Below are 27,908 nucleotides of genomic sequence, written 5' to 3' on the forward strand. Positions count from 1 at the left end.
CCTCCCTTTTTGCGGTCGGACGATGTCTCGCGCCTATATAACCTCCCTTTATTTTATTGAAATTTATGGCCCATAGTCATTTATATATTATCCGAAGTCAGACTGTCGCGACGCGACTGCCAGCTGGCCGCTGGTTATACTTTGGTTTGTGTATTAACAATCCACACGAATTGCGGAACACCTGGAGCAACTAGCGATGATTTTGAAATGTATGTTTATACATATACATCACTTGTTTGTTTCGTGGTGTGTAAATGATTTTTCAAAGTCGATGAACTTGTTTCATTTTTTGTAATTAGTTCATTTTTTGGTTTTTTTCTTTTCCTATTTTTATTTATTTTTGTATTTTTTGTTGTTGTTGTTAAATTATTTATATAAATTATTTACTGCGGTTTTTCAATTTTTTATTATTACTGTACTCTTTAAATCTGAAACATGTATTGTCTAAATCTCGAAATTTGAATTAGTAAAAATGTTTAGTAATTTGAATTAGTGACTGACTTTTTGCTTTTAAATTAGTAAAGTCTACTAATAAATACTTTTTGCTTTAAAATTAGCAGATTTTACTAATAAATAGTAGTTTCTACTAATTTAATAGTAAAATTTATTAATTCAAAAGCAAAAAGTCAGTCACTAATTCCAATTAGTAAACATTTTTACTAATTCAAATTTAGAGAGTTTAATATATTCAAGTATTATCTAAAATTTTAACTAAAATTCATATTTAAATCAATTTTTATTAAAAAAATTTACGAGAATTCAATTATTTAAATACAAAAATAAATAATTTATTGAAGAATTGAATGTTCTTTAAAATTGAACTCTCATAAAGAATTTTATCAACAAATTTTTTAATAGGTAATTAAAATTTTTGTAACGAATTTTAATAACATTTTTAAGAATAATTTCATTTTTCGAGAAATTAGATTAAAATTCCAATAAAAAATAATTGAATCTCTGTAGAAAATTGAAATGAATTGACAAAAGTTTTTTTGAAGATAATTGAAATTTTGACAAGAATTTTATTAAAATTTTTGAAAATAATTGAATTTTGGAGAAATTTTTTTTTTTTTTAAAAATAATTGAAATTTTAAAGAGAATTTTTTTTAAACTTTAGACCATAATTGAATTTTTGCGAAGAATTTTATTATTTTTGAAAATAATTGAATTCTTATTGAGACGTAATTAAAATATTTTTAACGAATTTTAATAACATTTTTAAGAATAATTTCATTTTTCGAGAAATTAGATTAAAATTCCAATAAAAAATAATTGAATCTCTGTAGAAAATTTGATTGAATTGACAAAAGTTTTTTTGAAAATAATTGAAATTTTGCCAAGAATTTTATTAAAATTTTTAAAAATAATTAAATTTTGGAGAACATTTTTTTTTATTTTTAAAAATAATTGAAATTTTAAAGAGAATTTTTATTTTTTATTCAAAAGCAAAAAGTCAGTCACTAATTTTAATTAGTAAACATTTTTACTATTTTAAATTTAGAGAGTACTAATGAAATAGTGCGGATTCGTTTCCCAATTTAATTAGTAACAGTTTTGACTAATTTTTGGTAGTTTTCTCTAACTAATTACTAGTATAAAACTAATAATTCAGATTTAGAGAGTAATTTTTTATTAAAAAAAAATAATCCGCATTATTTTACTACTTAAAATTTGTGACACTAAATGCTACGTTTTTTTTACAATTTACATTACTTTAAAATCACTAACAGTTGAAATAAAAAAAATTATTCTAAAAAATTTTAATAAAATTCTTTGAAAGAATTCAATTACTTACAATTTTCGTACAATTTATAAAATTAAATTATTTTTAAGTTTTAAGAAAATTTTTGTAAAAATTCAATTATTTTCAAGTTTTATGAAAATTCTTTGAAAAAATTCAATTATTTTCATAACTAATTAAATTCTTTGCTGGAATAAAACTATTTTCACAAATAATAAAATTTTTACGGAAATTCAATTATTTAAATAAATTTTAATAAAATTCTTCATTAGAATTCAATTATTATTTTCAAAAATTTTAAGAAAATACTTATCAGAAATTCAACTATTTTTAAAAATTTCAATAAAATTGGATCCAAGAATTCAATTATTTTCATAAATAATAAAAATGATCGCAGAATTTCAATTCTTTTAAATAAAATTTTAAAAGAATTCTTATAAATAATTTAATTATTTACCATTTTCATATAAAATTTTCATTAAATACTTTCTCAGAATTATGAATTTTTAGAAATAATTAAATTTTAAAAGGGTTTTTAAATTTAAATTTTTGAAAATTTTAATTGTTGTAAAACTAATAGTATTTAAATTTTTATTTTAAAAATTTATTTATTTATTATTTTTTCAAAAAATGATTAGTTTTGAAGAATTTTATTTAAAAATCTCAACAAAGAAATGATTGAATTTAGAAAGGATTACAGTTGTAATTTTTAGAAATAGTTCAATTTCATTAAAAATATTTTAATTCTTGTTGAAAAATAAATAAGTATTTAAATAGTTATTTAATAAAAATTATTATTCAAGTTTTGAATGTTAATTTAATTTTAAAATTATGAAAAAATCAGTCTTTTGAAAAATTGTAATTAAAATTATGTTTCAAAATAGGTAAAACAATTTATAAAGATTATTTTCTAATTATTTGGAAATATTGTTAAATTTAATTAAAATAAAATAATAAATTTCAAGATTTAAAGAATATTCAACTTCTTGAATAAATAAATAAATAAATATTATTTATTCAGGTACATATTTAAAAATTATTTTGAAATATAATTGTATTTTTGAGAAATTTTATATTAAAATTTCGAAAATAATTGAACTTTTAGGATACGCCTCCCTTGTTGTATTCTGTAAATGAGAAAAAAATATTCGTTTTTTTAGTATCTAATATGAAATTTATTTAATAATTATTTAATTATGTAATAATTAGGATTTTAATTATGTAACAATTATTTAATTACGTAATAAGTAATTTATTAAGTATACTTGAATATCGAATAATTTACACATCACTTTCTTGCACTTTGAAAAAATTTTTAATTATTTTTTATCGATTAATTTTTTGTTCACTTTTTAAAATTCTCCTTTTTTCGTATATTAAATTTAACAGGCAGCTAATTATAATCAAAAACCTTAGGTAATTAGTTTAAATTGTTAATATTCACTACAAAATTTAAAACCTGTTCTGTCGTTGTAAATAATCCTGTTTTTAAATATCAAATCGACACATAAGCTTATATATACTTTCTCCTATAATATAAATATAAAAATACTCTTTTTTTCTTCCCATTTTTTTTTTTTTTTTTTTTTTTTTTTTTTTTTGATTAATTTTTTCGAGGGAAAAAAATTCAAGAAACCAGACTTGAGGATATAAAAAATTCTAATTAAAAATATATCTATATATATAAATATATTATATATGTGATTCAATGAAAGGTTACTATTTCGTCATTATTTTAATATATTTAATTTGCGTAACGCATATACAGTGTTTATCTTTGAAGAAAAAAAAGTCTTTGAAATTTGATAGGAATAATGAAAATAGGTGTGACAAAACTGATATTCAATTTATTCATTAAAGGTGTGTCACTCTTTTTCCATTCAGTAAAAAAAAAGGAAGAGAAAGAAGTTTTCATTGTCTAATTATATTTATATATTCAGGAAGGAAAAGCTTTTTTTTGAAAAACAAATTTTAGAAGAAATGAAATATTTTTTTTTTTTTTTAACTTTGTTGAGTATTTTTGAAGAAATTTTTCTCATTCAAAAATATTTGTATTGTAAATATTTGTTATGGAAAAATGAAATCCACATGAGAATGTGTTTGTGTTGTTGTAAACTTGGGAAATTTTTCTTTTTTTAATGATTCAAATCTATTTTCGAATTTCATCATTTTTTTCTAATTTTATCTTTTATTTTTATTTATTTTATTATATTTTGTTTAAAATTTAATTTATTTAATTTTATATTTGTTTTTTATTTTTACAAAAAAAAAAAAAAAAAAAATGTTTTCTTTTTAATTCGTGACGAAATATTTGTTTTTAATTTTATATTGTTTAAATAAATAAATTTTGTATTTGAACATTTGGAACTTGATTTTTTTAGGTACATTTTAGTTTTCATTTTTGAATGTTTACATTAAATATAATTGAATTAAAATTAAATTAATCGCGCTCGATGTAAAATCGGTCGCTTTCGGTCAAAAATGCAGTCTGAAGAAAAAATTCTTTCACGCAATTAATCGAAATCTATAATTGTTCACACATATAGTGGAAAAGAATGTTTTATCGTTCGATATAAAATTATAAATACAGTAAATTATTTTAAAAAGAAATAATAATAAATTCAAATCATTTATCATTAACGAGGAGGCGGGATCGAGATAAAAAGACATTGTCATTAATTAAAAATTAAGCATAATACGAAATCGGTTTATCGTACGTCGCACTCTGCAAAACTTGACAACAAATTGTTTTTTTCACCCGATACTGTCATTTCATCCTATCATCTCATTAATAACTTATTTAATTAATATATCATAATGACTATTTATATCGTTCCTTATTTTATACAATAATATGTTTATATATAGACAATATTATTAATTATCTCAAAAATGCAAAATACAAAATCGAAAAATACAATTTTTAAACATGACAAAAAATCTTTCAAGCCAAAAAGAATTAAAAATTAAATTTTTGAATGAAAAAAAAATTAGAAGGAAAGAAAACAAGAATAAATAGGTTTTTTTTTTTTGTTCGTTTGTATTAAATAAGTAAAAATACAAGAAATAAATTACTTTGCCTGTTTATATTAAATAAATAAAAAGATAAAATAGATTGCTTTGCCTCTGTTTATATTAAACAAATAAATGAAAAAAATTAAGAAAAAAAGAATATGAAAAGATTAAAAAAAAAAACTTTTTTTAAAACAACAAAATTAGAAAACAAAAAAAATATTTTTCTCTCATTTTCTTGAGCGAATAATTATTCTAGGAACACAACTGTCATCCGGTGATTCATCGTTTGTTCACCCCACCCCTTTTAATACAACACACATACAGGATGAATTGTTATCATTATAAAAAAAAGTGAATCCTAGAGTCGACGACTCAGTTTTGCTTTCACTTGTCCTGAAAGTTGTGAAGTCAGTTTCTTGTTTTCTTTTCCAGCTTTTATTGGAAGAATCGCGCTCACGCTCGCGTGACAAGAAAAACGCATGACATAAAGGGTGTCTTCTTTTTTTTTTCCATATTTTTGATTTTTTTACACCTGCTTATTAGACATTAAAAAAAAAATAATTTTAATGATACTTGAGTCTGCTTTCATTTAAATATAAATATATGAAAAAATTAATTTTTTTCTTCTCTATTTTTGATTTTTAATTTATTATTCGAGAAAATGAGAAAGAGAGAGAGAAAATAATATATATTAGTGAAAAAGCAATTTGTTGTGGGGACACCCTGTAGATAAAAATGTTGTTTCTGTACTTGTGTAGACACAGACACAAATAAAACGAAAATACATATATAGAGATACGTACATATAAGAGACCAATGCGCAGGATATTTTATTTGTATATCATTATAATGTTCCCCTTGCCTCTCTGCCGTACAAAACTGCGCCGCGTACCTGTGTATTTATTTTATTTTATTATTTCACCCTCCCCTCCTCCCCACGACTCGGTCCACCTCACCTCATCTCCCTCCCCCCCTTCCCTTGGTGCGCATAACGTCATTCCCCCAACCCCTTGGAGAACATAAAATGCCTGCAGTGTTGCGCTCTACCCTCCCGCGATGTTTTATCGATGAGCGATTGAATTTTTTTTTTTTTTTTTTTTTTATTTACAAATTGCGCAATAATAAATGCATACACGGGAAAAAAATATTTTAAATAAAAAAAGAAAAAATAGTGCGCGCGACCCAACAGTTCACACATACAAGTGTATCTATTTTTTTTGGCATTTATTTATGGTACTTCAATAGACAATTTTATTTATTTATAATTCACTTTGTCATTTGAGGGTTATTTCGAAAAATTTTTTATTTTTTTCCCCGATATTTTACTGTATTTTTATTTTTTATGAATAAAGTTTCATTGACATGATACTTTTGATAAAAAAATTTTTTATCAATTTTGTTATCAATTTTTTTTTTTTTATTATTAATTTTATAAATTATTTTACTGGATATTTCGTTAACTATATTGAAATAACTATGTAATTAATTAATGAAGGAACAACATAATTGGGTAATGAATTAACTGCATAATTAAATAAGGAATTAACTTATGCAGTAAATTAATGAACTAATTACGTAATTAATAAATTAAGTAAATAATAAATAAATTGCACACTTATTGAATTAACTACGTTAAATAATAAATTACCTTCGCAATTAATTGATGAATTAATTCGGTATTTAATAAATTAAGTAAATTATTAATTAGTTAATTAATTTCGCAGTTGATAAATTATCTACCTAATTAATAAATTCAAAAATTATGTAATTAATAAATTAACTAATAAATAACTAATAATTAATTAATGAATAAATTAATTTATTAATTACGAAATTGGTGAATTAAGCACGTAAATAATTAAATAATTAATTAATTACCTACGAAATAAATGAACTGCGTAATTAATTACCTAATTTTATAAACCTTGAAAAAACAGGAATTCTATTATTTACAAATTTTTTATAATTTTTTTTGCAATAATTCAATTATTTTCATAAATAATCAAATTTTTTAAAGAGATTCAATTATTTTTATAAATAATAAAAATACTTTATAGGTTTTCAATTATTTTCATAAATAATAAAACTCATGGCAGAATTTCAATTATTTTTAATGCAATTCTAATGGAATTTCTCGAAAAATGTATAGTTATTCTTAAAACTTTTATTAAAATTCATCAAAGAAATTCAATTATTTTAGAAAGCCTTCATATAATTTATTTATGAGAATTTAAGTATTATTGTCAATACATTTTTAATTAAATTTCTTAAAAGAATTAAATTATTTTCAAAAAATTTTAATGAAATTTTATATAACAATTTTTTTTTTTTTTATAACAATTTTTTCAATTTTTTTCAAAATAATTTTAATAAAATTCTTCGTAGAAATTTAATTTTAATAATTCATTAAAATTCAATTATTTCCAATATCTACTATTGCAATAAAATTTCACAAAAGAATTCAATTATTTAAAAAGAAATATTAAAATTCGTCTCAATAAGAATTCAATTATTTTCAAAAGTAATAAAATTCTTCGCAGAAATTCAATTATGGTCAAAAGTTAAAAAAAAAAATTCTCGTCAAAATTTCAATTATCTTTATAAATAATAAAATTTTTGTCGAAAATTCTATTATTTTCAAAAATTTTAATAAAATTCTTGGCAAAATTTCAATTATTTTCAAAAACTTTTGTCAATTCAATCATATTTTCTACAGAGATTCAATTATTTTTTAATGGAATTTTAATCTAATTTCTCGAAAAATGAAATTATTCTTAAAAATGTTATTAAAATTCGTTAAAAAAATTTTAATTGCCTATTTAAAAATTTGTTGATAAAATTCTTCATGAGAGTTCAATTTAAAAAAAAAAATTTAATATTTTAATAAATTATTTATTTTTGTATTTAAATAATTGAATTCTCGTAAAATTTTCTAATAAAAAATTAATTTAAATATAAATTTCATTTAAAATTTTAGATAATAATTGAATATTAAACTCTCTAAATTTGAATTAGTAAAAATGTTTTCTAATTTGAATTATAGTGACTGACGTTTTGCTTTTGAATTAGCAGATTGTACTAATAAATAATAGTCGTTTCTATACTAATTTAATAGTAAAATTTACTAATTTGAATTTTTCATACTTTTGACTGAAAATTGTGTAGATTTAATTTTTTTTTTAAAGTTTAATTGGATTTTTTTTTAAGTTATTTGAAGTTTTTATTGTCTAATATATATTTGATTGAAGAATTTCTGAATAATCGATGAAATTTCGTAAAATTGAATTGTAAACGAAAGAATTTGAAAATTTTCAAAGAAATTTTTCAAAAAATTTTTAGAAATAATTAATTTAAAGAAGAATTTTAGTTAAAAAATCTAGAAAATAATAATTGAATTGAAGTGATGAAAGCAATTTTGAAAAATTTACAGTAACAATATTCTTATAATATAAAATAATTATTTTATCAGTCAGTCATTTTTAATTATTATAAAACATGAAGATATCGATTACTCCTAGTCGAAGACTCTTCATGTTTTATAACAATTTTTTACAAGTTGTTTAATTTCAAAAAGGTTTGAATATAAAATTTTTGAAAATCTTAATTCTTATGGAAAAATTATAATGACTAATTATTTAATTTCTGTAAAATATAAATGTAGTTTTAAAAAACTGGAAAAATTTCGTTTTTAACCTGGAAAACCTGGAAATCCTGGAAAACCTAATAAAAATAATAATAATAAGAAAAATAATAGAAGTATTCAGATTATAACAATGAAAATTATAGTAATGATAATAATGTTAAAAATGATAATAATAAAAATAGTAACAATAATAATGTGAATGACAATTGGAATAATAATAATAATAATAATAATAATAATAATAATAATAATAATAATAATAATAATAATAATAATAATAATAATAATAATAATAATAATAATAATAATAATAATAATAATAATAATAATAATAATAATAATAATAATAATAATAATAATAATAATAATAATAATAATAATAATGATTTAAAGAAAATTAATAATGATAATAATAAAAAAAAATAATAAAATAGTACTAAAAAGAATACTGATAAAAATAGTGGAAGTAATGACAATAAAATAAATAATAATTTTTTCAAAATTGACAGTAATGATAAAATAGTAAACCAAATAATAAAAATAAATCATCGTTTTGAACAATTGACAGTATTATTATTATTATTTTCAATAAAATAATTATTATAACAGTAATGCAATGCAAAATCCAAAATTAAATTGATAAAATATTCTCGGAAATAAATTCCAGATGGCAGATGTAAATTTCAGATCGATTAAAATTCATTCGCTATCGTTCGATTGAACGTTAATTTAATATGAAGGATCTAAAGATAGTTGGTCTGGAACTTGAACTCTATATTATTGTTAAGAGTCCCCGGTTACATTATATATACTATATAGTCGAAATGAAAAGCAACATTGGAAAATGTTACATTTATAGGAGATAGAAAAGATAAGTAAAGTGAGTGTACGTACAAATATATATATAGAAACGGAAGGATAGTGAAAAATACATATATATCGATAAGAGTATATAGTAAGTGATAACACACGTATATGTACAATTTTGTATAGATATATATAGTGAAAGAGCTTACGTGTTAAGAGTCTTTATAATGAGCACTGAACAAGCACAATATTCGATCGATGATGTTTAATTTAATGAACGCGCGCACTGAAATAATAGAACTCTATTGTTAAGAAAGGTAATACCAACATTTAAAGATTACGCTTTATTTGCATCTTTTCATAAATCATCGAAAGGCATTTATATATATATATATATATATATATATATTCAATTCAAATAATTTTATATATAAACTTATGGTCTCGTATGTCTAGCAACCTTAGAAAACAAATGCATTTAAATTTCATTGTATTCGATATTCTATAAGTCTATACCATTTATCGACAGTGGAAATAAATTTCAAATTTTATTTTCCATTTTTTTTCGTTTCGTTTTTTTTTTACTTTTGTTTTGCTCATTTCAAGAATATTTTTACCATTTTCCATATATGGAAATTTATTGCATATATAATATTATTTATAATGGAACGTGAAAGCGGAACAATTTTGAAATCTCGGGAAATAAAAAAAAAATTCTAGTATAGTAAAATATTCCTCGGCATTATATTTTTATTGCAAATATAATGCTCGTGGGATTTTTTTTCGGTAAATTATTTTTGTAATGAAATTTTAAGTTTACTTCAATATAATAGAATTTTTTAAACTACGAGTGTGGTTTTTTTTTGGAAAATAAATTTTTTATTATGTTATTATTATTATATTGTATAATAATCAGTGTCAACTTATCAAATTGCAGCAAATCGAAACCAAAAAGTGGAAACCAAATCATAATTTTATCTCAATTTTTGGTATCATTTTGATTCATCCGGATATTCATTTGATACTTTTAAGAAAAGTGTGAAGCAAATAGCACTTAATTGACTTTGAATTTTTAATTAAAGAAAAGTATATGGAAGTATAGAAAAAATTACTTAAATAATGAAAAGTTCTTAATATTTTGAATTATGATGATTTGACAAAAAATTAGGCGAGAGAAAAAAAATTGATGACAATCACCGAGTATATTTTTGATATGGTAATTATAAATGGTTGTTGGTTTTATCTAATGATAGGAATAATAGTAGTTAGAGAGTAAGGTAATTATAGAGTGGGATAGTTTATATTAATGATAGTTTGATATTGTGGAAAGTTCAACGGACGTTATATGCTGCACTCAGTATGGTAGTTCTCGCGTTAATGGTAGTTACGAACTAAATATTTTTGTTATTGTTTCTATTGTTATTGGTATCAAGATGTTTGTATAATTATTATCACTGTTATCGTTTTCTCAAAAGTCTTTCTCTTAAAATTTAAAAATCGTTGTGAATTTTTTTCTTCTAAAGCGATTTTGACTTTTTTCGAAGTGTTTCGTTTTTTTTTTTTGTTCGTAGATTTTATTTTTTAATTAATTGATTTAATCAATTAATCGTAATTTATTAATTGCAAAGTTAATTAATTAATAATTATGAAATTGAGAAAAAAAACAAATCAAAAATGTTGCTTCGCAACACTTTTGATTTGTTTTTTTTTTCTCAATTTGATAATTTTCTTTTTTTTGGGTATTTTTAATTTTTGTTTCATGGATTTTGGTCCTCATGCAGGACTGCAGCATCTTGTATATATCTCCCCCGGTTTTTTCTCTTCTACATGTGTTGCTTCTCTTTTTCCTTGAAATTAACGCATTTATCTCTTGTTCCATCGGAGAACGTGAGTCCTTTCGTAGAAGCGTCACTAAACACATTGTCGCTACCCGATACTCCTCCACCCTCGCAATTCACTGCTACTGCAAGATGTTGAGCACTCCAATAATCCCTACCGTCCTTTAGCACCAGTTGTTGGACTCGTGGTGACATTTCCCGTTTCCTGCCATCTCACATGGGGTAGTAAACTCAACTTCTGTAATTCCGTTCTTGGCGTTTGTATCTCTTTCCTCAATCTCTATCTCTCTTTCTCTCTCCCTCATTCTTTGAAGAAAAAAAAGAAAAAAAGTATAATCTTTATACCCCAAAATCGCTTTTAAAAATTCAAGACAAACATAAGTAATTCTTAATTAATTAATTAATTAATTAATAATTAATTAATTGATTAATATTAATATTAATTATTAGTATACTAATAATTAATACTTTTTTTTTAAACTAAAAAAATTATTAACTAAAAATATTATTAACTAAAAATATTATTATCTAAATATATTATTAATTCAAAATAATATTAATCAGTGCTGCCAGATGATTAAAACGACAAATCTTCAAACTTTTCTTATTTATCTTCAAAAATCTTTAAACTAGTCAAAAAAATTTCTTCAAATTTTGGTTATAATTTTTTCTAAAATATGATAAATGAAATTAAATTTCACACACAATTTTAAAGAATAAATAAATTTGTATTGTTGTGTTTGAAATTGAATCTGTTCGCAGAAGTTAGTTTTTGTTTGCTTCTCAACTTTTTTAATAAATTTTCTTTTTCAATGTTTTGAATTTTAAAAATTAAAACACTGAAAATTACTAAATTCTTGCAAAGTTTTTATCGAAAAATTTCAAAATAATTAGTCATTTGATTTTTATAAAAAATTTTTTTTTTAAATAATTGAATTCTTTCGAGAAAATTTAATTAAAATTGTATTGAAAATAATATTGAATTCTCGCAAAAAATATTATTATTTATAAAAAGAATCGAATTCTTCCAAAGAATGTTATAAAATTGTTGAAAATAATTTTTCTCTTAACAAGAATTTTATTAAAAATTTTTTTAAATAATTGAATCCTTTCGTGAAATTTGATTAAAATTTGTTTTGAAAATAATTGAATTCCTCCGATGAATTTTACTGTTTTAAATAATTGAATTCTTCCAAAGAATATTTTATTAAAAAATTTTTGAAAATAACTTAATTCTTATCATTAAAAATTTTTTTAAATAATTTAATTCTTGCGAAAAATGTTATTATTATTTTTGAAAATAAATAAACAAGAATAGTCAATCATGTAGTTAATAAGTGAATTTTTAAATTTTTTAATCTGAAATTACAAATTATTCAAAAACTAATGTTTATATTTGAAAATATAAAATTTTTTAATTTGCAAAATAATAAATGGAACAGTAACATGGTTTATTTATATTATTTAAATGTTTAAAAATATTTTATAATAATTATCATAATTATTATAATTATTATAATTAAAATTATTATTGTGTAATAAAAAAGGTCAAAATCAAAAATTTTTTTTGTTAATTATTCTAATAGAAAATATTTTCTTTTGTTTCAGGTGAGTTAAAGAACATGTTTCCTGTCTAGTTTATTTCGTAAGTAAATATAAGTAAATACAAATTGAAATATATTTTTAATTATATATTGTAAGTAAAATATATAATTATCAATAGAATAATTATATTTTGATTCGTTTATTTAACGAATAAAAATACTTCAAATACTTCGCAGTATTTTTATAGAATTTATAATTAATTAAATTAATTGAAAATATCGGAAAATATATAAATTCGTTTTGCAAAATTTTCTTTTAAATATTATACTTTTTATTTGTTTCAAATAAATTTTATTTGGTTTATAAATAAATTTTTACTTGGATCATATAAATGTTTTCTTTATGTCAAATACATTTTTTTTTTTTAACAAATAAATAACTTAGTTGGCTCTGAGACAAATATACGTTTATTTAACTTAAATCAAATATATTTGCTTTAATTAAATTTTTCTCTGAGTATATTATTAATTAAAATTCCTTTGCCAAAATAGATAATAATTTCCACTTTTTCAGGAGAAATACTTAATTTATACATTCTATTAAAAGAATATATTGTTTAACCAATCAAGTATTCCATTTATTTCATATAATATATTTTACTAAAATTAAATATTCCATTAATTTAAACAAAAATTTATCCAATTAAATATTCCATTAATTTAAATATATCTATTCAATGAAATATTCCATTAATTCTATAGTATATATATATATATATATATACATTTAATAGCCATGAATTAATTAAATTTATAATTATAATACGAAGGAAGTTGTGATCAAAATACTGGAAATTTTGTTTTCTTTTTAAATTTAGTTTTACTCTATAAGTTTGAATAATTAGATTTTTTTAAATTTAAATTAAAATTAGTTTTTAATTTCAATTTAAAAAGTATTTTTTAATTTCAAGTTAGATTATTTTTTAATTTAAATTTAAATCATTTTTTTTTTTAATTTAAATTTTAATTATCTTTTAATTCAAATTGAAGAATAATAAAAAAATTTTTTTAATTTAAATAACTTTTTAACAAAATTTTGAGGTGTCTGAAGTTAGTGTCGACACTAAAAGTGTTGAATTTTATTTTTCCTTTCAAGGCTTGAAACAAATGTAAATAATTAAGATAATCAAAAATTATTAAATTAAGAAATTAAATCTCTAAATTTAGCGTCAACGCTCGGCGTCAGCGTCGTGATAAAAAGTGCCACTTATTTTATTCTTTAAAAAAAAATTAGTTCAAGATACTTTTTAAAACCTAAAATCTTTGAAAAAATTGTTTAATTATTTTCGATTTTCGACAAAAAAAAAAAAAAATTCTTTTCGACCCACAGTGTCGACGCTAAATTCAGCGATTTAGCGTTTCATGGAATATGGAATTTTTCAAAACTTTAAATTAAATTATTATTATTATTATTATTATTATTATTATTATTATTATTATTATTTAATTAAATTTTCAAAAGTTTGAAATTCAATTATTTTTTCAAAAATTGGAAATTAGAATTGAAACACTTGAATTTCGATTTAGTGGTTTAAAAGAAACGGATGAGGGTGGGGGGGTGGAGAGATGAAGAGTACGGTAGAGTACAGTAAAACCTCTCGTAATGGGACAAAATAAAAAAAAAATAGAATTTCATTTGTCTAGGAGGAAAGTTTTGTGAGATAAATTTGGTTTGAGTTTTGTCAGGGATTTGACAAGGGGGGTGGAAATATTCGATAAGTGGTTTGAATAGACTGAGGTGAGGGGAGGGGATGGGGGGATGGGAATAGTGAGGTATAGTGGAGTGGGGGGAAGGGGGTTAAGAAAAATGAAAAGCAACCCTGTTGACGTTTCTACGACGACGACGATACATTACGAGTGCATTTAGCGTTATGGCCGTTTGTGTGCGTCGTCAGAAGGCCGAGTATTTGTGAGGCCAATGCACCCTGGAATGTACGGCGCAGGCAGTCGCAATACGATGTAATATTATATTTTATCGCTTTATTTATTCTAACCTCCCGTCCTCCCTATGCCGCCCACGTCGTTATTATACTCCACCGCCGTGGCGTCGCTTCGATCGGACCCCGCCTTCGTTTTTTTTTTTTTTTTTTCTCCTTTTTCCTCTCCTTTTTTTTCTACCATTATTGCACATATTGTCCTTCTCGTATATATATATAAAAAAAAATTTTTTTTTCCTCCTCATAAACATAAGCGCATTTATCGGTGGAGTAACAATACTCACGATGCCGAGAAATGCAAACAATATTATTACGTGGAACAGTTTATAATGATGCTGGAAACGTAGGCGAGCCGAAGGGGTTAATTCAAAGATATTAAGAAAAGATTTCGTGAAATCGTATAGAGTGTGTGTGGAGGAGTTTTTTTTTATTTTGTTTTCCTTTTTTCTTGAATTGGACAAGAATATTAATTTTTTTTTAAAATATTCTTTTAATTTTTGTATAATTGGTATTTTAATTATATAAAAATTATTTTAATTGTAATTAGTTAATTAAAAGTAATCAATTAGTTAATTAATATAGTAATCAATTAGTTCATTAATAGTAATCAATTAGTTCATTAATAGTAATTAATTAGTTAATTAATAGTAATTAATTAGTTAATGAAGACTAATTAATTTGCTATTAAAAATTATTCATATTTTAATTTTTAATTAATTTTAATTAATTATCTACTTGAAAGCAATTAATTGGTTATTTAGAACTATATTGGTAATTTATCGATTTATTTATTCTAACCTTCCACCCTCTTTCACTAATTAATTACTTTCATCATTTTAATTCAATTATTATTTTTTAGAATTTTAAATTATTTTTTATGAAAATAATAATTGATTTTCTTAAAAAAATTTTATTATTTATTAAAATAATTGAATTCCTGTGAAATTTTTATTATTTATGAAAATAATTAAATGCTTGCATATAATTTTATTAAAAAATTTTTTAAATAATTGAATTCTTTCTGAGGAATTTTATTAAAATAGTAGGTATTGAAAATCATTGAAATTAGAAAATTTTTTGAAAATAATTGAAATTGGAACAAGAATTTTTTTGACATTTATGAAAATAATTGAATTTTAGAGAAGAATTTTGTTTACTTATAAAGATAATTGGGATTTTTACGAGAATTTTTTTCAATTTTTAAACAAAGTTGAATTTTAATTTTTTTTTTAAATAATTGAATTCTTGTGAAATTTTTATTATTTATGAAAATAATTAAATGTTTGCATACAATTTAATTAAAAAATTTTTTAAATAATTGAATTCTTTCTTGGAAATTTTATGAAAAAATAGTAGATATTGAAAATCATTGAAATTAGAAGATTTTTTGAAAATAATTGAAATTGGAACAAGAATTTTTTGACATTTATGAAAATATTTGAACTTTGGAGAAGAATTTTGTTATTTATAAAGATAATTGGGATTTTTACGAGAATTTTTTTTGAAATTTTAAACAAAGTTGAATTTTAATTTTTTTTTGAAAATAATTGAATTTCTGCAATTGTTTGTAATTTCTCAAAAATTGAATTTTTTTAAGTTTTTTCAATAAAAATTTAAATTAGAAAATTTTTAAATTCTATTTATTTTTAAAATTCCTGATTTTATTTAAAAAAGTTAGTACTTAGTTAATTAAAACTATTAGTAATTTAAAACTTATTATTTACTCACAAAAAAGTAATTCATTAGTTATTTAAAACTATATTAGTAATTAAAAAATTAATTATTAGTTATTAAAACTGTTAGTTTTTTTTAATCTTTTATGGTAATTATAAATTAATTAGTTTCTTAAAAGAAATTATTAGTTATTCAACACTAATAGTTATTTAAATACTAATAAATATTTTGAAACTAATTAATTAATTATTTGACCGTAATTAATTAGTTACTTTAAAGAAATTAATTAGTTACTTTAAAGAAATTAATTAAATACTGTAAAGAAACTAATTAGTTACTTTAAAGAAATTAATTAGTTACTTTAAAGAAATTAATTACTTACTTGAAAGAAATTAATTAGTTTCTTTAAAAAAATTAATTAGTTCTATAAAACCATCAGTAATTTGAAACCAATTAGTTATTTGAAAGCAATTAATCAATGTTTAATTAAAATTAATTAATTATTTATTTTTAGTTTCTTCATTTTACTAATGTTGATTAAAAATTTTGTCGTGTCATCGTAAATATTCTCAAATGATTTTTCATTTTTTTTTTTATTTTTAATAATGAAGTAGAGAAAAATTTGATTTAAGTATATTCGTCGATAAGATGAGGACGATTAAAAATCCCCTGATTTCTTGCAATTATAATTATCAACAAGAATAAAGTTGAATCACTTTGATTGTGATTTATCCGCTCGAATTTTCCGGGTGTTAAATGCATCGATTGTAACGGAAGTTCTTAACCCATTAGAGATAGATAAGCGATTTATCATTTTATGAAAATTATTCGAATAATCCATTGACATTTCCATTTTTCGTAATAATTATTAATAATATTAATAATAAATTAAAATAATTAATTTTCTATAAATATTTTTTTATTTTAATAATAATAAAAATAAAATTATTTTTTATTTATTTTAATGATTTTATTTTACATATTTTTATTTTTATAATATTTTAATATTGTTTTAATAATAGTAATTCATTTTCTATAAATATTTTTTTTATTTCAATAATAATAAAAATAAAATTATTTATTTATTTTGTATTTTCCCCTTTTTTTTATTTAGTAGGTATATTGAAATAATTTTGAAATAAAATAATAATTTCTGGTCTTATTTGAATGAATCAAGTAAAATTGACACGAAAGTCATCGATAAAGATGATTGACATTCTCTCTTTTTTTTTTAATTATTATTGTTGCTATTATTATTTTTTAATAATTGGACTTTCCATGTGTTAGATGTATTATTATCATGCTGATAATATTTTACTCGCACGTTGTGTAGTAGTGCAAGAAAAAAAGAAATAAATATTTTTTTTATGTTACTAAAACCTTCAGATGTCATGTATATTATAGATATATATATACATAGAAAAAAAAGCAAAAATAAAAAAACGACTGCTACTTTATGCACCTTTGGTTTCTTTATAGCTCTAGAAATATTCTCTTCCCTTTAAATTTTCTATGCCCTTTTTTATTATGACTCTTGTGGTAATTAGTAAGATTACACGTAGTCAGTATATACATATATATGTAGGGTTATAAAATGAAATAATAATAACAATAAAAAAAAAAAAGAGTGAGAAAGAGAGAACTGTTTTAGTGAATATGAGGGAGAGAGAGAGAGAGAGAGAGAGAGAGAGAGATTTGCAGCAGAGAATATCTAATGATGTTAATTTGGCTAATTGGATGTAAACATACTTTTTTCCTGAGCAATTTTTATGGTATAAAAATATCTCTCGCGTAAAAAATTCTGTGTGTTCTAATTTATTGATGGCTTCGTTCCAGAATAAAAAGAAGCTAAAACGAACTTTTTGATTGATGTACAATCCATTTTTAAAGGCAATCTAGGCATCAATTTTTTTTTTTTTTTTTTTTTTTTTTTGTACAAAATAAGTCAGCTTTAATAATAATATTTTTTCGCTGCTCTTGTAATTTTGTTTCATTAAAATTCATATTTCGTTGTTAATCTCATAGCTGAATATTTTTCGATAGGGATAGATGTTTTTCATTAATTAATAAATAGATTAAAATTTTTATTCGCTGATTGCTTTATTGTTACTTTTTTAATTTTTTTTATTTTTTATTTTTTATTTTTCATTTTTTATTTTATTGCTTTATTTTCTTATTATTTTGTCTCTTAATTTTATTATTTAATATTTATTTTATTACTGCCATCACCATTTTATTCTTGCTTCATTATACTAACCATTTTTTTTTACTTTTATTATTATTTTTTTACATTATTATTATTATTATAATTACTGACATTATTCATTATTTTGGATAATTAGTTTTTGAATCAGTGGAGAATATAAAAAAAATTGTTTATTAAAAAAAAACAAGAATGTTGACCATTTATTCACATAAAAAGTAATATTGTCAGCTTGTATTCAAAAACCGTACATAATAATACAATATTTTTTATAGCCTGCGGGATTACAATAATAAATATCGTTACTCGATTAAATAATAAATCTCACGTTCCGATAACGTCAATATATACACGTTGTTCTTCCATCAATTGAACATTTTTATTTACTTTTATATATTTTGTGCGTCCATTTGAAATCTAAAGTATATAAAATTCACAAAATTCCGCTCTATATAATAAATATGAAAAAAAAATTTTTTTAATTTATAAACGTATATGTGACAGAAAACAAATGTTGCTATGATAAGAAAATGATATATTTTACTAAATGGATAAAAATTGATTTTGAGAATAAATTTACAAATTTCGATATTCAGAATGATTTTTCAAATAAAATTCTAATTACTTTGATTTGAGAAGAAAAAATTTCGATATTTTATAATAATATTAATTTCTATATACTTTATAATTATTGCAATAAAAAAAAACTCCAGTCAAATTGGTCTTTAATTAACGAAAAAATTTGTATCGTTCAATGGATATTGACATAAAAGTTTAAACTTTAAAATATTTAAAACATCGATATCGAAACGTTAAAAAGTCAGTTATGTCATCCAACTTCTTGAAAAATTCAATGGCTTTATGTAAATCTATTGAAAATTAAAAAAGGGAATTTTGGCTTTTTTATTTCGGCAAATAATTCCTGGGAATTCAATTTTTTTTTATTAAAATGCAAAATTTATGTATAATAATTTCTGTAATTAATTCCCCTTTTTTAATAATTATTTTATTTACATTAAATTTTTAGAATTCATAAAAAAATTCTGAATTTTTGTGTTATTTTGTTTGTCTCATATAAACTATAAAATTACTACAAAACCTTTAATTTTTAATTTTAATTTTAAATTTTAATTTTTTCTAGTTCTGACAATAATTTTTAATTAAATAACTTCATTCGTAAATAAATAAACTTCAAAAGGAGTTAATTTGGAATTTTATAAAACTTCAATTTTGAATGAATTTAATTCGAAATTTTAAACATAACTTAGATTTTTGAAAAACTGTAATTATTTCAAATTCTTCTGAAATTAGTTAAATTTCTTAATATATATCTAATTAATTATTAAAAATAATGGATTTATAGAAGAATTTTAGTTAAAAACACTAAAAAAATGTGCATTTTGGAGAAGTTACGAATGATTGGAAAAATTCAATTATCTTCAAAAGCTTAAAAAAAATTCTCGTCAAAATTTCAATTATCTTTATAAATAATAAAATTCTTCTCCGAAATTCAATTATTTTCAAAAAAATTTTATAAATTTATTGGCAAAATTTCAATTATTTTTAAAAATTTTCCTCAATTCAATGATTTTCAATATCTACTATTTAATATTTTAATAAAATTTTCCAAAAAAAATTCAGATATTTAAAAGAAATTTTGATAAAATTCTACAAAAACATTTAATTATTTTTATAAATAATACAATATAAAATATAATATAAAAATTATACAAGAATTCAATTATTTACAAATTTGTTATAAATTTCTTCATAATAATTTCATTATTTTCATAAACTATAAAATTTTTTTTACAGAGATTCAATTATTTTCGTAAATAATAAAATTCTTTTTAGAAATTCAATTATTTTCATAAATAATAAAACTTATCGCAGAATTTCAATTATTTTTAATTCAATTTTAATTTTTTTAATCGAATTCCTCGAAAAAAAATGTAATTATTCTTAAACATTTTATATAATTCGTCGAAAGAATTTAATGATTTAAAAATTTATTTATAAAACTCTTTATGAGAATTTGATAAAATTGAACTTTTTAAGAAACATTCAATTATTCAATAAATTATTTACTATTGTATTTAATTTATTGTAAAATAAAGAAAGAAAGAAATAAATAATTGAATTCTCGTAAAATTTTCTAATAAATATTAATTAAAAATAAACGAAATTTTGTGTAGAATTGAATAATTGTAAACAAATTACATACAAATAATTTGAAAATTATTAAAAAACTTATTCAAAAATGATTAAAAATAATTGATTTAAAGAAAAATTTTAGTTCAAAATTTAAAAAAATAATAATTGAATGGAATTGATGAAAATAATAATTTTGAAGAAGTTATAGTAATAATATTAAAAGTAATAAAAAAATAGATAATAAATAAACTAATGAATTACTAATAATTAATAAAAGAATTAATAAAAGTTAGTTTACAATAGTTGCTTTTGAACAAGCGCAAACAATTTCAAACATATTTGTAATTCACAAAAAAAAGTGAATATTCAAACAATAAAATTTTCTTTATTTCAATAGAATTTAACTTTTGTTTTATTTTGTTTTTTATCTATGGTTTTGGATTTGATCAAATTTTTCTTCTAAAGAATTCGTATATACGATATCAATTTCTGTGATGCGTGAAAAAAAAAAATTTTTTTTTTTTGCCGCTAGTTTGAAAAAAAAAATTTTCTGTTTGTACTTTTTTTCTTCATGGATACGCACACTGGCAGTTTGCGTTTTTACATTTGTGTTTACGTTTTATGCAAAGTGAACGTGTGAGTGCGAATTTATATATATAAATTGTGACGTGGCAAAATTTTTAAGGAAATTAATAAACAAAATTAATTTATGAAATTGTAAACAAACAAACTCCCTCGCGCCGATCAACAATAGCTGCAGCAATTTCTCAGTTCTGGTCAAAATATTTATTTATAGAATTTATTTATTTATATTATTGTATTCCCTTTTCATGAAAAACTTCCGAGCGAATTCAAAATCGAGACGTTTCCCGGTAATCGCCTTACGAGCAGAAAAGAACGATCATCACACCTGCGCAGATTCGACTTTCCGTTCACTCACAGCAGAAAACTACAACGTCAACCAAAATAAAAATCGAATTGACTCGATATACCTGTCACTTTTAAATTCAACCTACACAAAAGTCATCTCACAAATAACCCTTTGAGTAAATTAGAATTATTTTCTACATTTACCAGATTTTACTGGAATCTCAAAAATGTTAAGAGATTGACTATTGAACAGGATGGTCCCTGTCATTTCTCTATTTCATAAAGAGACACCTTTTGCCCAGGCCCGAATTCTCATGTCATTGAACCCAATTTTCCCTCTTTGATTTTCTAGAAATCAATTTACCTTTCTGTCAATGGCAATAAGAGAATTTTGGAGGTTGACGATAAGGAAAATAAGAATTAAAAAGTAAAAATCTCAGGAAGCGAGAAATTACAAACTTAAATATACCCCGGTGTCACTATTTTTGACAGTAATTACGCTCCTGTTTTCGGCGGAGTAATACAAGTTTTGGGACCATGGTAACCGGCGGGGTGAACGGAGGGGAGGAATCAAGGCAGCATGCTCATCAGGAAAATTCGTATCGTCCTCTCTGGATCTGACCGCCTTCGAAGGAAGCCAATTTTCAAAGAAGCTCTCATCAAAATTTTCCAGTTTCCTTTTATTATAATTTGTGTGTGTGTTCTGACGCTGTAAATCTCTCGAGTGGAGCGTCGCATAGCAAAATGTAAGTCAGGTCACAATATCTCCCTAATTTCTTTTATTTTTGTATGTAAAATGTAAATTTTCCTTTTTCTTGAAATGTAACAAGTGGTTCAGCCGGCCTCATGGTCAAGTGAGAGTGTATTTTTAAAGCGTATTAATTTATTAATTTTCCTGTTTGTTTTAAATTTGAAGTGATTATTTTCTGTTGTTTTAATTATAATAGAGTATTATTTTATTTAAAAAGTGTGATTTAGAATCTGTTAATTTCTTTTACTCTCACTCGACCATGCTGCCAGAGTTTCTCATGTATTTCTTATGTTTTTCTTTTATTATAATTTCAGCCAAAAACAAAAATTTATATTGTTGTTAATTTCGTCCCTATGATTATTTTTTTTGTGTGTAAATTGTAAATGAAGTTGCCTCATTTATAATAAATTCCTCCCTTATATCAGATTTTATTGAGAAAATCCCCAATTAATAAATAGAGTTGTTCTATTTATAATTACTAATTAATTATTTTGTCCCTTATATTCGATTTTATTGAGAAAATCCATAATTAATAAATAGAGTTGTTCTATTTATAATTGTTAATTAATTATTTTGTCCCTTATATCCGATTTTATTGAGAAAATCCCTAATTAATAAATAGAGTTGTTCTATTTATAATTGTTAATTAATTATCGTGTCCCTTATATCGTGTCCCTTATATCCGATTTTGTTGGGAAAATCTCTAATTAATAAGTAGAGTTGTTCTATTTATAATTGCTAATTAGTTATTTTGTCCCTTATATTTGGCTCTATTGAGAAATTCCTAATTTTAATAAATGAAATTTGTCCTATTTACAACAAAATTTGTCCCTTATTGTATGGAATTTAATGATTTTGACTAACTGTTTTGCCCTGTTTTCTCCAATTTTATGTGTAACATTTTAGATATAAGTTATAATTTTGCGTTAATAATAATTTTTGGCTGACCACAATTTATTTATTTATTGACCAAGCGATACTGAGAAATTTGTTAAATAATTGTAAATTTGTTGTACGATTTTTCATTGATTTTATTATTAAAATAAATTGTTATTTTATTGTAAAATTTGTGAATATGATTTTCTCGAATCCCCCCTCCTCCGTCTTTTGCTAGTCGACCGGCATCGAAATTAATATTGAATTGAGATTTATAAATTCAAGGAATTTAATAATAAATTTCCTTTTTGTCTTTTATAGAATTTAGTTCTATTATTTTGCCTTTGCTTTTGTTTATATAATTTTTGGTATTTAGTACCTATTATTGCGTTTATTTTGGATATTTAGTATCCGCTTCTTTTGAAACTGTCCCAAGAAAGGACTGGCGCTCAACAATTTCGTTTATTTAAAAATTCCTTTATTTATTATTTTGTCAATATATTATTATTAATTTCAAAATTATTGTTCGGACCAGAAATCTTTGGCTTATCGTAAGTATTTATTTTTGTTGTTTGTTTATTTATTTCAGAGTTTATGATTTTGTTTATAAAATTTTATTTGTTTATAAATATTTCCGTGTTTAGCAAATTATACCCATTTGTTTACGATATTTATTATTGTTGAAAAAGGTCTGGTTACAATTTTGGCGCCCAACGTGGGGCTGCCAAAGTAGAAAATCATATTCATGTTGTTCAGAAAATTTTGATTTTGTTTATTTAGTAAAAATAAAATTTTTTTTTGTGTTTAAACAATTTTCTCAGGTCAATGAAAATATTTTATAAAATTTTGTATATTATGTCTTGTGTGAAAATTTTATTTCAGGATTTCTTGAGAGAATTTAATTTATTTTTATTTCTTGTATATTGAAACATTGTTTTGAATATTTCTTTTGTGCCCTTTATACTTGTGTTGATGACTCACCCGTTTACATATTGCCTGTAAACAGTCACAATTAAATTTTGTACGAAAACCAAATTTATCAATTTCCCAAAATATTATATTTCGTACAGAAATAAATTTATTTCAAATTTATACAAGGTGTCCCAATAATTTCGTATTATGAAAAGTCCATAATACTTATCCCTAACATTGAAATAAGTCTACTTCAAACTTATACCTGGTGTCTCAATAATTTCGTATTATGAAAAGTCCATAATACTTACCACCACATTGACAATACTTCTTACTATTTTCATACCCAATAAAATTATAATAAAATTTTTTTTTTGCATTGATTAACAAAAATTAAAATTACGCTAATTAATTTTTTTTTAATAATAAATAATTTTTTATACTTTCAACTTCCCTTATTATTATATTAATTAATAATATTTTATAATAAATTTAAATTATTATATAATTAAATATTATACTTTTTTACCAATAATCACCACATTTTGATACTTTAAAAGGTATTACTAATCTGAAATTTTTTTTTTGGTCTTTCTTAAAATCATTCCTTTTTTTTATGACTATATATATTGCCATATATGTCATGAGCTCATTATCAATAATATTAATTTCTATAAATCGAAAATTTTGAACATTATTTAATAAAATTTTTTTTTAAAATCATCTCATACTTTAATTAATTTTTTTTTTGACCCCAAAATAATTTTCTTTTAGAGATCGATATGAGTCAGTCATCAAGATCCTGGATTGATAATCTCAATCCAAGAGATCTAGAAGTAGAACTAGCCAGTAGAGGTTTGTCCGTCCAAGGATCGGCAGATGAACGGCGAAGACGTTTACGCCATTATGATCGCACCAACCAACCTACAGAAATTACTTCTCCCCCTAATACTCCCCCTATTGATGAGTTAAGACCATCACAAAACCCAGACTCGCTAAACAGTGTCACCACTAATCCTAATTTTAATGCATCCCATGAACAAAATAGTGACGCTTCCACAGCCACAGCTTTTAGTCCCTTAAATCAGGAAAACACTATTCCCACTCAACCTCGAAATAATCAAGCAGACCGTGCACCTACAAATACTGTTATCGAAAATCAAACTCCTTTGATAAGTAACGTAGATAACAATCGCCCTATTCAACAAAACACTAATTTAGGAGCCATTCCACGAATTACCCAGCCTAGTTCATCTTATAGTGTACAACAGGAAATACGAGCCCCTGTTAACAACACCAATCGCAATCGCGTAGAATCGACAGTACCGAATAGATCAACTTTTGCAGATCAAGTCCTGCAAAATGAATGGGAATTGCCCCCACCACAATATGATTCTTTAAGTTCTTCTCAATATTATAACGACCAACGTTATAACAATCCAACTTCGCGAGTAAATAATCGCGAAAATCCCCATTATCAGGTTAACAGAAGTTATACAGCCCCTGATTCCACCCATCGAGATCCTTTTGACCGTCCCTCAGTTTATGAAAACGATGATCGCAGCTTAGTTCATATGTTAGATAGAGCAGTCCACCTCACTGACGAATTTGAAAGAGATTTCGATAGAATGTCTATTAGAAACAACAGAAGTCGACAACCGACACCAAATTTCGACAATGCCCAAAGTTCCAACCGAGAAAATAGAAATTCTGGATCAACGTCCAACTTTAGAAATCAAAACACAAATCTTTCTGAAATCTGTGCTCCAGCAACAGATGCACCACTGTCTCAAAATAACAGCGAAATTAGAGACAATAATGTCCCTTTGGACCAAGATCGACCTCGTGTCCATTTCAACCAAAATGTTTCTTTTCATCCTGGAAGACCCTTAAGTAGAAATTGTGAGCCTTACTCACAATTACCTCTTGTTAATGACCCTTCATATCGTAGAAATCAATCTAATACCGCAGCTCAAGCATACCATACCATGCGAAAATGGGACCTTAGATTTGCAGGAACACGACAAGAAGATCCTGACGTATTTTTACGTAGAATCTCCACCGCAAAATCAATTATTTTTATAAGAGATGAAGACCTCTTAAATATATTACCTTTTTTTCTCAATGGTATAGCAGCCCGATGGTATGAAGTTAACCAATATCGTTGGTACACTTATCAAGAATTTGCTAGAGACTTCAGAAATCGATTTAGCGATCCTGACTTTCAATTTGAATTAATGCAAGAAATCCACCGAAGAACACAAGGTGACCAAGAAACGGTAGCCGATTATTTAACATGCATGCTTTCAATGTTTGATAGACTATCTCCTCGATTGACCGAGTACGAAGAAATAAACTTCGCACATAGAAATTTGCTCCCTCGTTTGCACCTTACTATTCCTAGAGTTACTATCAGAAACTTTGCTCATTTCGAACAAATAGCGGTCGCTGCTGAAAAATCTTTTCGAGTTGCCCGATCTTACCAACCTCCACCCAAACCGGAAAGCTCCCTACTTCCCGAATTAGCATATAGAGGTTCCTCATTAAGATCAACGTTTAAACAGAAAGAACAGTTAATTCAAATTGAAGAAGACCTTGTTATCGAAAAAGAACAAGAAGAAAATGAATTAGAAGAATTATTGATGTGGCATCCATTCCCTAATGCCAGCAGAAGTCCCCCCGAAGTTGACGACAACTGCTCTCACTGACCCTAAAAATAAGAACAATTCCCTAAGCTGTTTGATTAAGAACCAATTCTACTTCTGATTTTTTTATATTTGTCGATTTTTCCGTTATTCTTAACAAGACTCCGAAGACCTACTCGCCTGCTCGAATATCGATCACCACTCAGAATCTACTCATGATCCTTTTGTGATCCCGAAATCGATGATTTTTTATTAACCCAGTCGAAAGCCCTGAAAGAAACATGATATTCCCAAAACACCAGATTCTAATAATAACAAAGAAATCTGTATCAAAGAATATCTTAAACAACCTCACCCCTTTTAAGATTTAAATAAGTTAATAAAATTTATTTCAGAAACATTTAATGGAATCTCTCTCAAGAAGTCCACATGCACAAGAGATTGACTTTAGGTTCATTTTAGTATATCATTGACTAATTTTACGACTGAGAAACTCTGCAATTATTGAATGAGGCGGAACCGCTTGCCTTCGCAAGAGGCCGTTTTCGGCCCTCTTTTAGAAGGGGAGTGTTGTGACGTGGCAAAATTTTTAAGGAAATTAATAAACAAAATTAATTTATGAAATTGTAAACAAACAAACTCCCTCGCGCCGATCAACAATAGCTGCAGCAATTTCTCAGTTCTGGTCAAAATATTTATTTATAGAATTTATTTATTTATATTATTGTATTCCCTTTTCATGAAAAACTTCCGAGCGAATTCAAAATCGAGACGTTTCCCGGTAATCGCCTTACGAGCAGAAAAGAACGATCATCACACCTGCGCAGATTCGACTTTCCGTTCACTCACAGCAGAAAACTACAACGTCAACCAAAATAAAAATCGAATTGACTCGATATACCTGTCACTTTTAAATTCAACCTACACAAAAGTCATCTCACAAATAACCCTTTGAGTAAATTAGAATTATTTTCTACATTTACCAGATTTTACTGGAATCTCAAAAATGTTAAGAGATTGACTATTGAACAGGATGGTCCCTGTCATTTCTCTATTTCATAAAGAGACACCTTTTGCCCAGGCCCGAATTCTCATGTCATTGAACCCAATTTTCCCTCTTTGATTTTCTAGAAATCAATTTACCTTTCTGTCAATGGCAATAAGAGAATTTTGGAGGTTGACGATAAGGAAAATAAGAATTAAAAAGTAAAAATCTCAGGAAGCGAGAAATTACAAAC

The 27,908-nt window shown here is 23.3% G+C and overlaps 1 protein-coding gene across 7 annotated transcripts in view; it reads left to right on the forward strand.

The window, feature by feature from the left end:
* Positions 1 to 27,908, forward strand: part of LOC122507295 (protein bric-a-brac 1-like) — a 603,721-nt gene that overhangs the window by 115,335 nt on the left and 460,478 nt on the right. The gene's annotated exons all lie outside the window — the stretch shown is intronic.

The sequence above is a fragment of the Leptopilina heterotoma genome, unplaced genomic scaffold (assembly GCF_015476425.1).
Source record: "Leptopilina heterotoma isolate Lh14 unplaced genomic scaffold, ASM1547642v1 Lhet_114, whole genome shotgun sequence".
Classification (NCBI taxonomy): domain Eukaryota; kingdom Metazoa; phylum Arthropoda; class Insecta; order Hymenoptera; family Figitidae; genus Leptopilina; species Leptopilina heterotoma.